Source organism: Columba livia, chromosome 2 (genome assembly GCF_036013475.1).
Source record: "Columba livia isolate bColLiv1 breed racing homer chromosome 2, bColLiv1.pat.W.v2, whole genome shotgun sequence".
Lineage (NCBI taxonomy): Eukaryota > Metazoa > Chordata > Aves > Columbiformes > Columbidae > Columba > Columba livia.
Genome location: NC_088603.1, coordinates 19,548,570 through 19,563,480, shown reverse-complemented (window position 1 = coordinate 19,563,480; position 14,911 = coordinate 19,548,570). Strand labels below are relative to the sequence as shown.

Sequence of the window (14,911 nt, the reverse complement as noted above, 5' to 3'; positions counted from 1 at the left end):
TACTTCTTTCCGAGCAACGTGCATTACTGTTTAAAGAAAAGCAGTGAGGACTATCAGATACATGCACATTGCGTGCTTGGTACCCATCCTCAAATTTGGATTTTGTTTTGTAGAAGAGTCCTGTCTGCTCTGAACAGCTTGAGCTGAGACTGGAAGGAGAAATTAAAAGAATGAAGTTATATTAATATTTGCAACTTGGTCCTTCTCCAAACTGTTACCTCTTCCCCTAGCACAAACCCAGCTGTAACTCAGAGTCTGTGTATAGAGAATGGCTTACAGACAAGGAGGTGTTTTAGTTTAGGAAGGAATCTTGTTCAGACTGGCCATGGTGGAAAATCTATAGCTCACTGCAATGAAAACACCAATGCTAGGACTACTTTTCTTTCTTCAAATAAGAATTGCACTTCCAAGAGAATTTTATGGTTTGCCATGTATTTTCTGCACAGAAGTTTCTGAAAAAAATTACTGTTGGGAAAAAATGTGCTAACCTCAGGCTTTAAAATGGAACAACAGCTCAGTGGAATAAAGCTTCCTGTACTTTGATTTCCATACTTAAATTTCTACTCCAACATGGAATTGTCACCTTCTGGACTGGGAGGGATTTAGTGGAGTGAGGTTATGGTGGAAGATGTTTCTTTTTCATGTTTCTTCCATTTAGAAACATAGCTTAGTTCCTGAGAATTATTAGTCTCATTCCTTACGAAAGAAGAATAGGTTTTATCCCATGGATTTCTAAATGTGGCTTATGTTTTCCACTGATGTTGACAGCAGACCTGCATTTTAATATTTTTAATGGTGAGATAAGCTGTGTTTTGCTTTGTGCTACCTATTTCTTCTATCACAAAATAGAGGTAAAGATCTGTTTCTTTTTTGAAGAAGTTGATGGTATCAGTATATGGAACTTTTTTATGACTCACATCAAAATCTCAGCAAACTGTTTTTCAGGAGATTTTATTTTGCTTGTCCCTGTCTCTCCCAAATCACTATCAGGGGAACCCAAGTGTAAACATCTTTAAATTTACAAACATTTTTGTAGCATTCATAAAAACATGGCTTTTTCCGCCTTGCACAACTACCTGCCAGTTCCCACTGAAAGCTAAATTAGTTTCTTCTTTGTATACTGTGGCATCTTGGAGCCTCTCATGAGCACCTGCAGGATGGAAAAGGTCTGTCAAAACGTGGAGCAGTTTGGTCTCTGAAGGCTCAGAGCTTTCTGCCTCCAGCACATTCGTCAAGGCTGGGCCGTGGCTGCCTGTCCCGGACTGCGGGCAGCGAGCCGGGCTGTGCTCTGGGGTTTTTAATCTGGTGTCAGAAGGTTCCTGTTTGAAACAGTCACATTCTTTAGCATTTATTAGTCTCTTCTGACCATGTAAATAACAAGCTCAGGCATAGTTACCTGTCTGAGGTTTTTATTAGGCACCTCTTGCTGTAAAGGTAAAATTACTTCATTTCTAAAATTGCTACCTGAATTTGAAATGGAGAGTGGTGCTTTCATGTGGCGATGCTCATTTCTAGCAGAGGTCTGGCTGCTGTAGCCTGTGACTGCTGACTGCAGTGTCTGCTCACTGAATTCTGAAACATCCAAGCGAGGCTTTCCTCATGTGTGGGGGCCACTGCTGGACCCAGAAAATTTGAAAAGTTCAGTTTGGCTATCTCCAAACTGGTAAAACATTGTGAGACCTGCATGTTTTAACAGCCCCAGCTAGTGACATTTTTTCTTAATGTTGACATATCAGTTCAATAACTGCTTTTGTTTCATAATAGATCGCAGTTTGAAAGTCAGTGTTTAATGATGAAAGAGGGAAGAGTTTGAGGAAGAAGTTCAGAAGCATGAAGTCCTTCTGAAGGTATTTGGCTGACCGTGTTAATAGCTGTAGTTTTAGACTGATTTCCAAATTAAATACTTTTTACCTCGAAATGTATCATGCCTTTCTGCCACTTCAGGGAATATACAAATTGTGAATCTGTAGATACTGATTTATAGGGAACAAATGCCATGCATTTGTTATACAACCTTGGCAACTCACACATTCATCTACGGACAGAAAAGCAATTGACTTCTCATTTCCTGTGTTTCACATTCTTCTATGAAGCAGAAAGAAGGTTGTGATGAACTGTTAAAATGTCCTGTTTAATGCATATATAAAATCATTATGCTGAAAGTTTAGCCCAGTAAATGTTTCAAGGATGGTTAGCTACAAGTTTTGTTGGCATCAGTCAGTAGTTCTGTGACACACAGAAATATTTTTGACCTCAGCAATGGGCATAAGAAACTTTGCCATTATTTTGACTTCCTGGGCTTTTTTACAAGGTTCGCTATTTGTTTGGGAGCTGATCAGTCTGCACAGGACCACTAATAAGAGTAAAAGTTAGATTGCTTTTCCAGAGATAGCTATTTATACATGCAGGTATGGCTGTTCCTTGGCTTACTCAGATTAGATTACTTGCTGGATAACTGGCTTTGCAAAACAAATTTGTGGAAGGTCAAGATGGGTGAGAGTGATTTACTGTACATAGGGAGCGAAGGTGATTTATGCTCTCTGTTCTCTCCACGTGGCAGTTTGGGTTGTGCCTGGTGACTCCAGTGCCTGCGATAGCTGGAGGCTGTACTTGTATTCTTTGCAGAATCATTTCTCCTAGTTTTATTTTCACATGCTTTTTCTGCAGGAGAGGCACAGAAGAAAAGATTTCTAAGTGAGTTAATATATTGCATGGATAGCTGAAATGAAATCCTTTGTTGTAAAGCCTGTTTTGGTGTTGTACTGCCTTTGATATATCTAACGTATCTCTGCCTTGTTTAGGTCTCAACAAATACAAATTTAATTTATGTTGAGGATCTGGTTATGTTCATGTACCTCTTTTTGGTGTCTGTAAACCCAGGTGTGCTCCCTCCTTGGCACGAATTGAGCCACTCAGCTGCAGGGTGTCCTGTAGTGAACTTGATGAGGAATATACGTTTTATCTGATAAACTTCTGTTGGATATTTTAAATAATTAATGCACAAGAAGAGTGCTGAGAAGGGCCGTGTACGCTGGTAATTAGGACTGGCATAGGAGACCCAGGGATCCTTGGTCCCTGGGTTCAGGAAAGGAAATGAGTTTGAGTTTCCTGCAGAGCCCAAGAGTGCTGCAGCTGCTGGACAGCCAGCCCTGAAGGATGGAGACAGGGCAGGTGCCACGAACGCTGCTGCAGTCTGTGACTTGCTGCTGCTTTGGGGCCAGGAGTCCAATGGATGAGTGTGACAATGTCTCCCAGGTTGGACTCTGCAGGGAAGGTTATTGAGCAAGTCTCAATTTGGGAATTTCTCCAGTGTTCAGGGGACAGGGCTCTGAGCAGCTCTGCAGCCAGGAGGCTGTCCTGACAAGGGGACTTCACTTATTCCTCTGCTTATCAGTAATTATTGACCTGTGGCTTTCATTGCTGGCCAGAGTTAATTATTTTTGTGCTGGAGCTCCATGTCAGTGGTTGTTAATAGTTTCCTCCTTGGGTACTCTCCAGCAACCTCTTTAAGAGTTATAGTTTGTTTTCTTTTATTTTTTTTTCCCATTTATTCAGTAGTTCAAGATAAAATATAAATAAATAAATCTAGTTAATCAACTGTTACATCATTGTTAACATTTAAGAATATTTACATGGATGATAGAAATATATATCCCTTTGCTAACAGGAAAGAAATTTATTGAGCTCCTGCTACGAAACAAATAAATAACTGGGCAGAAAAATGTTAGAGCTTACTAGTCATAGTAATTAGGTCAAAGAATCCTCCTGTAGTCCATTAAGCTGTTACCTTCAAAATAGATTGTAATATGACAAAGTTTGAGAACAGGAAACATGAGAATCTTCTGCTAAAAACCCATTCAAATAAGTAAGAAAACCATTTGGATACAAAAAATTAGTTTGGACAGATTTAATTTATTCTGCAATCTTATGGAAAGAAGCAACAGCATTCTCGTAGTTGTAACGCAAATAACTGTGGATTTCTGTATCACGGGAGTATTTTACTCTCTTTAAAATATTTTGAGTGTCAATGTTTTGTTTCTAGCTTTATGATCTTTTAATTGCATTACACAACCAAATTAATATTTAATCAATGTCCATTTTGAATCAACTATGTGTTTTAATGGAGAAATTATTCCACTACATAAATGAAAATAAAACTCAATTTAATAATTTAATTTTCAGAAGCAGTTAACTCTTGAATTATATTAGCAATAGCTCGTTTTCACGTATAGTCAAGAACAGTAACCTGATTTAAGGGAAATTAAAAGTCAAAGTATGAAGTGTAGAATTACTTAATTTGTCTTATTACCAGGTGTCTAATTACTCAACCTATCTCCTACTAAATATAATACATTATCACTTAATTTATAAGAACAGTATTTCTTTTATTCATAGAATCATAGAATCATTTTGGTTGGAAAAGGCCATTAAGATCATCAAGTCCAACTGTTAACCCAACCCTGGCACCAACCCGTGTCCCTAAGAACCTTCCTACAGCTTACCTCAATTTTATTAACTTAAATGTGCTAGAAGTAATCTTATATGGGGGAAAAATGTGGCTGTCTAGGGCTGGAATCCATTTTTCATTTTATTTACTATGATTTGTTATTTATGTTTCCTAAAACATGAAAAGATACTTTAAAATGTGATTGTGCCCTGCACCTGGAGAATTAATGGTGATTCTCACATAGTGATTTTATTGACCTCAACAGGTTTAATAACGTGGCAAAGGATGTGTTTTAGATTTGGAAATCAAAATTGGCAATGGAATTTTATTCATAACTATAGTATAAATCTGGGCTTTATAGACTGAAATTACACTGATGTTCTTTGGAACTAGATGATATCTTGGATGTTACTTCAGTTTGTGACAGAGGAATCCAGTCTTCTGCTTTGATGTGTTACAAAGTTATAGAAACATCTTTTTCATCAAAGTTGAAGGATGAACACAGGAAACAGATTTTTTGAATGGGAGGTTGTCATGTTGCAGGGTTTTGGAGGACAGATATTATTACTCACACAGGATTTCTGTGTTTGAGGACTTCACAGCAGCACTACATAGAGACACTGTAATGTGCATCTTCTGCTCAACTTCAAATCTGAGCAGGTTTTCCAGGACGTTCCCCTGTTTGCTGTGAAGAGGACATCTGTGCCACCACCCAGAGCCGTGCCTGGGAGATGTCTTCTCAATAACTTGGAAACCACCCAGAGAAATCAATGCTAACCCATGTCTGAAGAGGCTGCTCTTGTGGGAGGTGGAGCAAGCCTTTCAAATAAGGCTCCACACAAGCTGCAATATGCCCTTGAATATGTTTCCTCTATTATCTTGAGTGACCTCCATTGGTGTGGTCACGTTATGACATACTCAGGATTTATTACATCAATAGAGAAAGCTGAAGTATTTGATGGTCATGCCTTGTAAAAGCATAAGAAGCTGAAAGTGTGGTCCTGGATGTGGGTGCGTGCTGCATAATCCCATTGATGGAACCAACAAATAGACAAGAGCACCTGTTACTGCAGATATTTTCATTTATACAATATTGTCATTTCTGCTGCAATTCTAACCCCAAATTATCTATTGATGTAATTTTCAAAAATTTTACAGATCTCAATGTTAATGTTAATCAGTGACTCTCTCCCAGGTACAGTGAATCTCACCAACAGTTGTGGTTCACTCTGTTATTTTGAAATAAAAATGCAAATTCAGTCAAAAGCAGCAGCAGGAACCAGTTTGTTCTTGGTTTTTTTTTGTTTTTTTGGTTTTTTTTTTTAGTGTTCCTGTGCTGTGTGTCAAGCAAGCAATCCCCATTTTTATCAGTTTGTAAAGAAGATAAAAATGAAGGCAAAATAACCTTGCTGAGCTACTTGTAATACATGAAGACATCCTGTTCCCGTTGCTGCCCAGATGTTCAGAGCAGTTCTGCAGTGCATTTTCAAGGAGACAGCTTTTGTAAGGTTGCAGATTTCCTCTCATTACTGAAACAGCGAGACGTGTAATGACTGTCATTTTTAATAGGATGATGCTGAATAAGAGTAAAATAAATTGAAAAAATTACTCTTGTAAAACTTGAAATAATTTTATAATTAATGTGACAAAATGACTTTGTTTTTAATTTCTGAAATGTTTTACAATAATCTTGTAAAATTTAGTGGAGGTAAAGTGTTAGAAAGATTAAACATTTAATAAGGGAGAAAAGCCTTCCTAAGAGCAATTTAGGAAGTGCTTAGGGAAAAAAGCGTTCAGTGGAAGAAGGTGTTACGAAATTAATGACGGAACATTTCGAGAAGATGCAATTAAAAAATATACTAGTTTTCTTCAAATGAAAATGGGTAATGACGTTGTTAGTTGTGGGAAAAATAAGGTGGAAAGATAATACCACATTTAAAAATATAAAAGCACTTTCCCCCCATTGATATTAAGCACCCAAATAACTAGGAAAAATCTTTAAGTGCCCGAAGGAGCGGAGCGCTGTAGATAACATGTCAAACCTTTCTTAGTCCTATCCCTGAGGACTTGTTGGGATAATGACACAGTTTAGCAAACTGCCTCAGGACATGTTAGGAAATTATAGGCATTCAGTTGTAAACTAAGCTGTGAACGCTTTTAACATGTCAAGTGGGAGAACACTTGGGCACCCGCAGCTTTGTTAAGCGTGGGTAGCGCGGGGATGGGAGGGAAGAACCGGTGTTTTAACCAGGGGCAGGCAGGTGGAAGAGAAGATGCCAATTCATTATGGCTTGAATTTAAAGTTTTTCTGTAGGAAATATGTATGGCAGCCTCAGAATTCTCGGGAAGTTTTCAACATAGCAGAACAGCCTTATGATTTCTTTTAAGATATTCCAGCTGGCTTTTGCTTTTCTTAGGAAATTATATCTGCCAGAACTGTCAGATAGCTTCACTGTTTACAGTGTACATCTGGCCACAAGAAAACTGTTCACTTTTTCTTCCCGAAGCAGGAACCTGGAGTAGGTGTATACAAAAAGTCCATTTTTATGTGCTTTTCAACCATTCTTGCATCTTTTACTGCTCTGAAAAACAGAGATGATGTGTTTATGATTGACAGAAATCACAAATGGGTGAATGAGAATATAATAAATATTTAATGTAGGGATATTTGCTAACAGGAATATAATTATAAATTAAAATCCTAATCAAAAGACGCTGGGTGCATTTTTTGCTCTCATAGTTTGTGGCTAAGTGCTAAATAAAGAGGAGGGAAGCGCCACTGTTAGCTCTTTTGGAACATAGAGATGATACTTAAAGGATGGCAATGAACTTGATAGGTGATTGCTTTTAGAAAGGCAGCTAAAAGTTAAGATTAACCCTCTTCTTGCATCTGTCTTGTTGCCTGTTGTGAGTTTGTAATAACATTTTTTAGATTATGTCTATATGTGTGTGTCAATATGTCTTAGTAGAGGAAAATATCAGTGGTTTGCATATTCAGAGTATTTAGTAAGGAATTGTGCATAAAGTCCAGTTTACAGCGTAAAAAGTCAAACTCTCTCTCTCAAAAAAAGGAAAACTACATCAATTCCAGTGATCCCTGAAGTCTAACTTTTGAATATTCAAACAGATTGGATATTATGAAGAGCTGTCAGTACTTCACAGCTATGGATGCCAAAGCAATTATGTTTGCAAACCTTGAGATGCATCAGCCTGGTTTTTCACCCTCTGACTTGGAGCACGGAAGCAATTTGGCTGAATATTTAGGCAATTAATGTTGAAATTAGTTCCAACTTTCGAATTTTAAGGAGTTTATAAAACTACAACCAAATATAGATGAACCTTCTGGCACTTTGAAAGAATCTCACTTTCTGAATTAGGCATTAGCTTTCAATCAGCAAAAGTTGGATTTTAAAGTGTGGGTGGAGGTAAAAGCAGGGCTCTGACAATCCTGTCCCTGCCTGAGCTTGGGGCTGTTGTGAGGCATGAAGTCCTGGAGCTCCTGCACAGACGTCTTGCTGACGGCACCTGGGAACCTTGCAGCTCAGCAACAAAATGGGTGACGGGGCCCAGGGTTTGGGTGATAGAGGTTTTCAGACCTATATTGACTCTGCTTCTTACCCTGCCTTCCCTTTGGAAAGAAGCTGCTCTCTCCTAGGTGGTTTCTCTGATGTTGACTTGGGCTGTTTGAGTTGAAGTTTGGTAGGAGCATCCCACTGTGTCGGCTTCCTTTCACCTCCAGAACATGCGATCAGCTGCAAGGGTGTGTATGGACTGGATCTTGCTGGAGAGAGGAGGTAGCAAGGCATGACAGTGGGAAGGGTTTTGTGATCAGTCATGTCAAAATGCTGCTAGTATTTCATTCTGAGAAGGCAAGTGAGGATTTGTAAAAGTTTGTGTATCCCAGAACCTAGAAGGAAATGTCACAGCATGACATAGGATGTATGTCTAAGGTCAAGGCTTCGTTGCTGCAGGCAGCAGTGGAGCAGGGTCTTTAGGGAAAGGTTAATATATTTCTGTAGGCTGAATTTTAGGCAAACAAACAGTATGTGAGTTGCAACTCATTCTGGCTTTACTGATAAATGGTGTGAATGGTGAGGCCATGTAAGGGTGTCTTGATCAATTCTGTAGTTATAAATTGCATTCTCAGTTTTTTCCAGTATGGTGATGAATTGATGTCCAGGAACAATGAAAAAATAACTACTGTGACATTAAAAATTGAATTAATTTGATGGATAACTTCCAGTCAGTTGCAACAAGGAGCTATTGCATCATTACAGGAGATAAAGGTCTTGTCTGAATGGTTATTACTGTCTAAATTTTAGATTCTATGTTATTGAAAATATGCTCTCCTCCCATGCAGGTTTTCAAGTTGGAAACACTTGAGAGCTCCACTCAACACCTACTTACTTAATATTTGTCCTATGAATGATCGTATGGCAAGAGAAACCTTTACTAAGCCTGCTCAGGAGTTGGTTGTCAATCTGCCTTAGGTGCTGTGTAGCAGACTGAGTGTGAGTAGTTCAAGTAGAAGTTGATGGAAAGCAGCTTAATTTAAGTGGCACCTCTGATTTTCAGTGAAGTGGGAAGGCTGTAAATGAGAGTAATTTTCATGTACAGGAGATGGGGAGAGTAGAAGGAAGAACATTTACTGAGCTCAGACAAATCCTCACACTCAGTTGCCTCCTCTTTGAGTATCCCATGACATAACTAGCATCAACCAAAGTGAAGTGTTTAAGATAGTCACGCTGCGCAATTTATATTTTGAGACATATAGCCAAGATGGTCAGTGTGTCCTGTGAGGAACCGAGGGGCAGGTCAGGCTCCTACAGCAAAACCCAGCAGTGCTGGCAGGCAAAGCCCAGGAGCTGCCTCGGGCACCCTCTGGTGTGCTCCAAACCACCCAAAGTTTGGGAACCAGAGAGAGGTGTTTGTCTTTTGTAGCATTCCTAAAGTATAATCCTAATGCCTGGGTTAAAGTTGCTCTATAATGTCCTGTGAACAGGAATTCATATTTCTTTGTATTGGCTTTTGAAATTGTAGATTAGATTTTAGTCTGTTAGTGCTAAAGGTTTGGTACGTGGGCGAGTAGGTCTGTGTCTAAGGAATAAAGTGTCATTTGATTGCAGAGCTTACTGCTATTAAATACATGCTTTATGGTTTAGCTATTTTGGAGTTTAAATATACATGTTCTTAGAAATCATTTCAAGTCCGTTTATTTCTAATGGTAATTTATAGTAACTTTTTATTATTTAGACGGATGTGAGTGATTGTAATATTTTCACAGCAAAGACTAATTACAATGCATTCAGGTAGTCTCTGGGACAAGTGTGGTTTTTTTTTTTTTAAGTAGAACTAAACCAGTGCAGCACAAATCTTACTTGCCTGCTGGCACTTTCAGTTCAGGAGCTACTGAAATACGGTTATGAATTGTTTGCAGTTATATGGAGATCTTTTGACACTGATCAGTGACACCAAGATAGATCTCAATCCACAAATTTGGGCTCAAACAAACCTCGCAGGAAACACTGCCTGTTCTTATCCTCTCAACTGGTTCCTAAGGTGGCTCAAAGAGGTGATGATCCTCATCTGAGAAAGAGAAGATATTTCTGCTTTTCTACTCAGCCTTGCAAATCACTTAGCAGGAATCGGTGAAATATTCCAGCACAGAGAAGCCATTCATAATTTTTGAGGGATGACAGTTTACACAGTTTAGGTTTACGTTGTTTTAACATACTATACACCACCAGTGAAGATGGAGACAAATGGCCGTTTATTTATTGTTCTGTTTTTTTCCATTATCCCATGGCCAAATGAAACCACAGGCTCTTGTGGCCAATATGTTGCTTCCTCAGTATTAGAGCTGTAAGTCCCAGGCAGACTTTATACATGGATATGAAATGATCTTCTGAGATGCCCAAGTGAGTTGTTTTATTTAGGGTTGGTTTGGTCTTATGTGGTTGTTGTTGGTTGGTTGGTTGGTTTTCTTTTAATTTTGATCTTATTAGAGGGATTTTGGTTGAAAGTGGGGCACACAGAGATGGGATGTTTGAGTTTTGAAAGGACAGAGAAAATTTCAGACACATTTTTTAAGAAGCACTTAAAAAATGTAATGGTGTTATTACATGACAACTCTGAACAAAATTGTTATACATTATTAAAATACAGAGCAAGCTGTCATTATTAGCAAAATAGACATATGGCTGCAAGTAAATTAGTCATCATTTATGTAGTATACAATTATACTTTTCTAGTTAATTATGACAGCAGTTTGATTTAATTTTTTCTTTCCAATTACAGGGGAGTGGAAATGTGATTTTTGTGGGCTCCGGTGATTTAAGGTTCAGTTCCCATTTCTGCCAGGCACTTCCTGCATAACTTGGGGAAGTCATTTCATCATTGTGTGATTTTTAGTTCCTCACTGAGTTAATAAGAGTAGTAGTAATGTGAAACCTGTAGCTGACACCCTGTCCTGTTCTGTTTAGGTATAGGTTTTATCTGTAGGCACCTATATATAAACATTAATTGTGCAACAAAGAAATGGAAGTCCATTTTGGCAAACAGTACTTGAAGAACTGTCCGTATGTGTCTCGTAGTTGTATGTGATGATACATAATGGTATAACTAACCTGACGGCATTTATGAGAAATACTGTAAGAGGGTTTTGAACTTTTTTTGTTTGATTAGAAGCATTTTGACTAATCTTTTTTGTTGATGGTAAAAATTGCATGTAGAATTTGCCAGTGCTGCATGCAAAATGTAGCCTATAATGAATTTTGAAATTATGGTTCCCTCCAAAATACCTGTGACCCAGCAGACTATAAGCTCATAAAAACATAATTAATTTCAGTCAAGGAGTGAGCAGAAATTTCTTTTGTAGGATTTGGCTTTACACAGTGAATGAATGGGCAAACATTACTTTGAAATCTAAGAGACTGTGATCGATGTGAAGCAACAGAGAGTAACATATTGAATACTATCACATCAAGAAGTATTAATAATGCATGTAAATCACTTGTTGTTTTCCAAAGGCTTCATTCTTTTACTGTCTAGAAAGATGGAAAGAACAGAGATGCACAGGGTTGGCAGGAATGGTGGATGATGCTTGCAGGACCCTATTTCAAGTGGAATTGCGCATATGAGATTTTTTGTGAATTCTGAATGTTGAACCGATCCTGTTGCATGCTAAGAACCAATCTTAAAGGAGAGGGATCAGTTCTCTACATAGAGGAGTACCTGTGTAGAGCTGTGTTGAGCTTCAGGAGCACAAAAATACATATAGAAGCACCAGCTGGTGCATGTGGCTGTGTCACTTGAAATCTTTTCTGTTACCCAAAGTTCCCTTTGAACCTCAGTAGTGAGATGTTACATGGCAAAGAGACATAATAAGAAGTCACAGACCAGGGGAGGGAGGGCTGTTAAGGCTATCTGGTGGTCCCAATATAATCTGCATAGGTTTTCAGTATTATCTGAATATTGTTAGTCTCCTTGCACGCTTGGAAATTGCTGCTGGTGGTTTCCAAGTGATCTGTGATTTGTTTCTGGCAACAACAACCTTCTGTCATCCCCATCACTCACCATAGCCAGGTTCTGCAGAGTACGCTATCACAGCGATTCCCGCAGACCTCCTTCCTGAGTGTTGGCATTTTCAGTTTCTCTACTTCAGCCCATCTGACGTGGAAAAAAGAGTAAGAATGAGAATTTCAGTCAGTGTAGCTGTGGCACAGGAGGTCAGGGTGGCATCCTGTAATGGCAGCGGGCAGGAGAAGGGTTTCCACGTCTTGCCATACACAGTAAGCTGAGTTTACCTCTTTAGTATCTGAAACTGAATCAATGATCCAAGGGTAGCATTGCTAAAATGCTTTCCTCACTATTGTCTTATACTGACTTATACCAATTCCCATTTCTGAATCAACTGACTTATACTAACTAAAATCTGTATTTAACCAAACCTGGTTATAAACTATTTGTGAAGATCAAGAGATGAGGTTTTTTTTTTTGAAGGAATTGTGTGTCTGTACTCCTTGTAAAGAATTTTCTGTCATTCCATATAAACGATCTTTTTTTTTTTCTGTTGCCAATTTAAACTTAAATTTTCTTTTTGTGTGTGGTCTGAATATGTATCATTCTAATAATTGTTTCAGGAAAAATATTGTCATAGAACAGCCGTGCATTAACAGTGCATATTTATGGCCTACAGGAGGATGAGTGTCTGGAGAGAAAGGTTTCTTAGTTCTAAATGCTTGTTGTTTTATTTACATCTGTGTAACAAAAACCACTCCATGCAGTGTATGTTTTCTGATAATATGTATTATTTAAGAAATATATACAAGAATGTTGCCACAACAGACACATATGATGTGTCTTTAATTTCCTGACATACCCTTCAAGGCACAAACCAGTTTGGTGAAGGGGCTGGGTTGCAGTTACTGGAGGTTCCTGGATCCTGGTGAGGCAAGAAGGAGCATTGTGGCTTCTTCCCTGCTTGTGCACGCTTCATGCTGTTATTGTTCTTTCCATCCTTTGAATCTAACTGATAAGAGCTGTGGAGTTTCTCCTAGCCTTTCTCCTAGGGTAACATTTGAAAAGTTATGGTAGATGCGTAGCATGTTTTAACATATTCATGGCTTAGGTTATGTTTATCTTCTGAAATGCCAGTGGTGGCTGGTAGCAATCTGGGACAATTGGGTACTCTTCTCAAAAAATGTAAGCAAAGATGGTAAAGATGTTTACTGCATGCTTTAAATTGTTAATAGGCAATATAACTACCCAAAACTCCTCTTATTGCCTGTAAGGCTCTGGGTTGCAGCAGGGTGCAGAGTGGGAGGCTTATATTGCCAGGGAAAGGTGCTGCTTTGTACCAGCCCCCACTGACCTGAGAACAGAAGATTTCTCCTGGCTTACTTAAAATACAGGAGGAGCTGTATGGAGAAATCCATTTGACTGCCCTTTTTAAATCAGAAGAAAGATTTATCTGCACCAGATAAGCTACTGCTGCTACAGTACAAATACCTGAATAATAATGGCTTTGTAGCAAGAAGGAACTGTCATTGGCATTATTCCTTCTGTGCTAGCTGGTAACTTCTGATGTTTTGAGCTAGGACAGCTCGGGGTTTCGAGTGACAGAAGTTGGGTTACTGCTGGGCCTGTCACACTGGTTTTGGATGGCAATACCCAGGACTGGCTCGGGATGGACTCTGCACTAGCCCTGGTGGGTGGCAAATGTTTTTTAGTCTGTGGATGTTACTTTTGGCACGTCTTCTGTCCGGAGTGGTTCCAAATTTGGCTTATTGTATTCTAAAATAACATTTGCAATCCTTGAACAGAGAAACAATAATGGTTCATATACTATTTTGAAGGAGTTAGATGGAAAGAACCACCAGACTTTCCTCTGCAAATGCATAACCCAGAATATTTCCAGATGGTTTAGATAATTTTGCCCCAGTCGGAGGCAGCAAGCTGGGAATGGACTAAGCAAAAGGTGGGCAGCCTGCTTCCTCTTTGCTCTAACGGGATTTGGGCAAGTAGGAGACAGGGAGATGAGGGTTGTAATAGAGCTGTCCAACAAACCATGGCAAACCTCTTGGCATTGCCACAGGAATGGCTTTGGAGAAAACAATGTTGTTTGGTTTTTTTTCATGCTGCTGTTTTTTTTTTCTCCTGGAAAATGCCATTTGGTAAAAATTATGTTTTCCTGCTGGAAAAAATAGATTTCAGTGGTGATTTAGATTTCTTTTGCTGGGTGGGGGAACAGTGAGGAGGGAGACAGAAGCGATGTCCTTTTACACTAAAATCACCAGTTGCAAGGTGGTATGTTTCTGTATTTGTAATGACTTTTTTATTTTGGGTGAAGCTAAAATCACGTGAAATAAAAGCTTCAGTTGTACCATACACAATACTTTAATTTACCTGAAATCCCTCTTTCCCCTCCGCCCCCCGCCCCAGAAAGCCTCACTTTTGTTAATCCAATTGATTTGAAATGTTGTTGCTCTTAACAAAAAAAAAAAAAAAAAAAAAAAAAGTGGAATTTTCCACTGAGATGAATCTCAGTTCTAGCAAATCGTTCTCTGTATTGTTCAAGCCTTGAAATGATTAAGTGGGTGGTTGTTTTATGCCTTTAGTATTAACAGGCTAAGTGCAGACTACAATAACGTAACATTATATTATAATAAGATAGTAATTATCCTCTTGTATTTGTTTTGATCCCCATCAGGATGGGCATGTCAAAATGACTATAATGTCATATCTAAACCACGCCCTTCTTGAATTTTGCCTTGTGGACATGTACCAATTGATTAAATTCATTGATTTAAAACTTCTTGATCCCTCGTGAAGATCTTGGAATTGTGCGCCACCCCAGTATCAACTGCACCTCATCAGCCATTGGAAGGCTTTGAAGGATTTATACTCAGTAGGCTTATTTTGTAGGTACTGTCCATCACAGTATTTGTTTAGTGGATACCTTTA

The 14,911-nt window shown here is 38.7% G+C and overlaps 1 protein-coding gene across 4 annotated transcripts in view; it reads left to right on the top strand.

Moving 5' to 3' along the window:
* The window catches only part of KIAA1217 (KIAA1217 ortholog), a 361,882-nt gene that overhangs the window by 55,997 nt on the left and 290,974 nt on the right, over nucleotides 1-14,911 (top strand). The window lies entirely within an intron of this gene.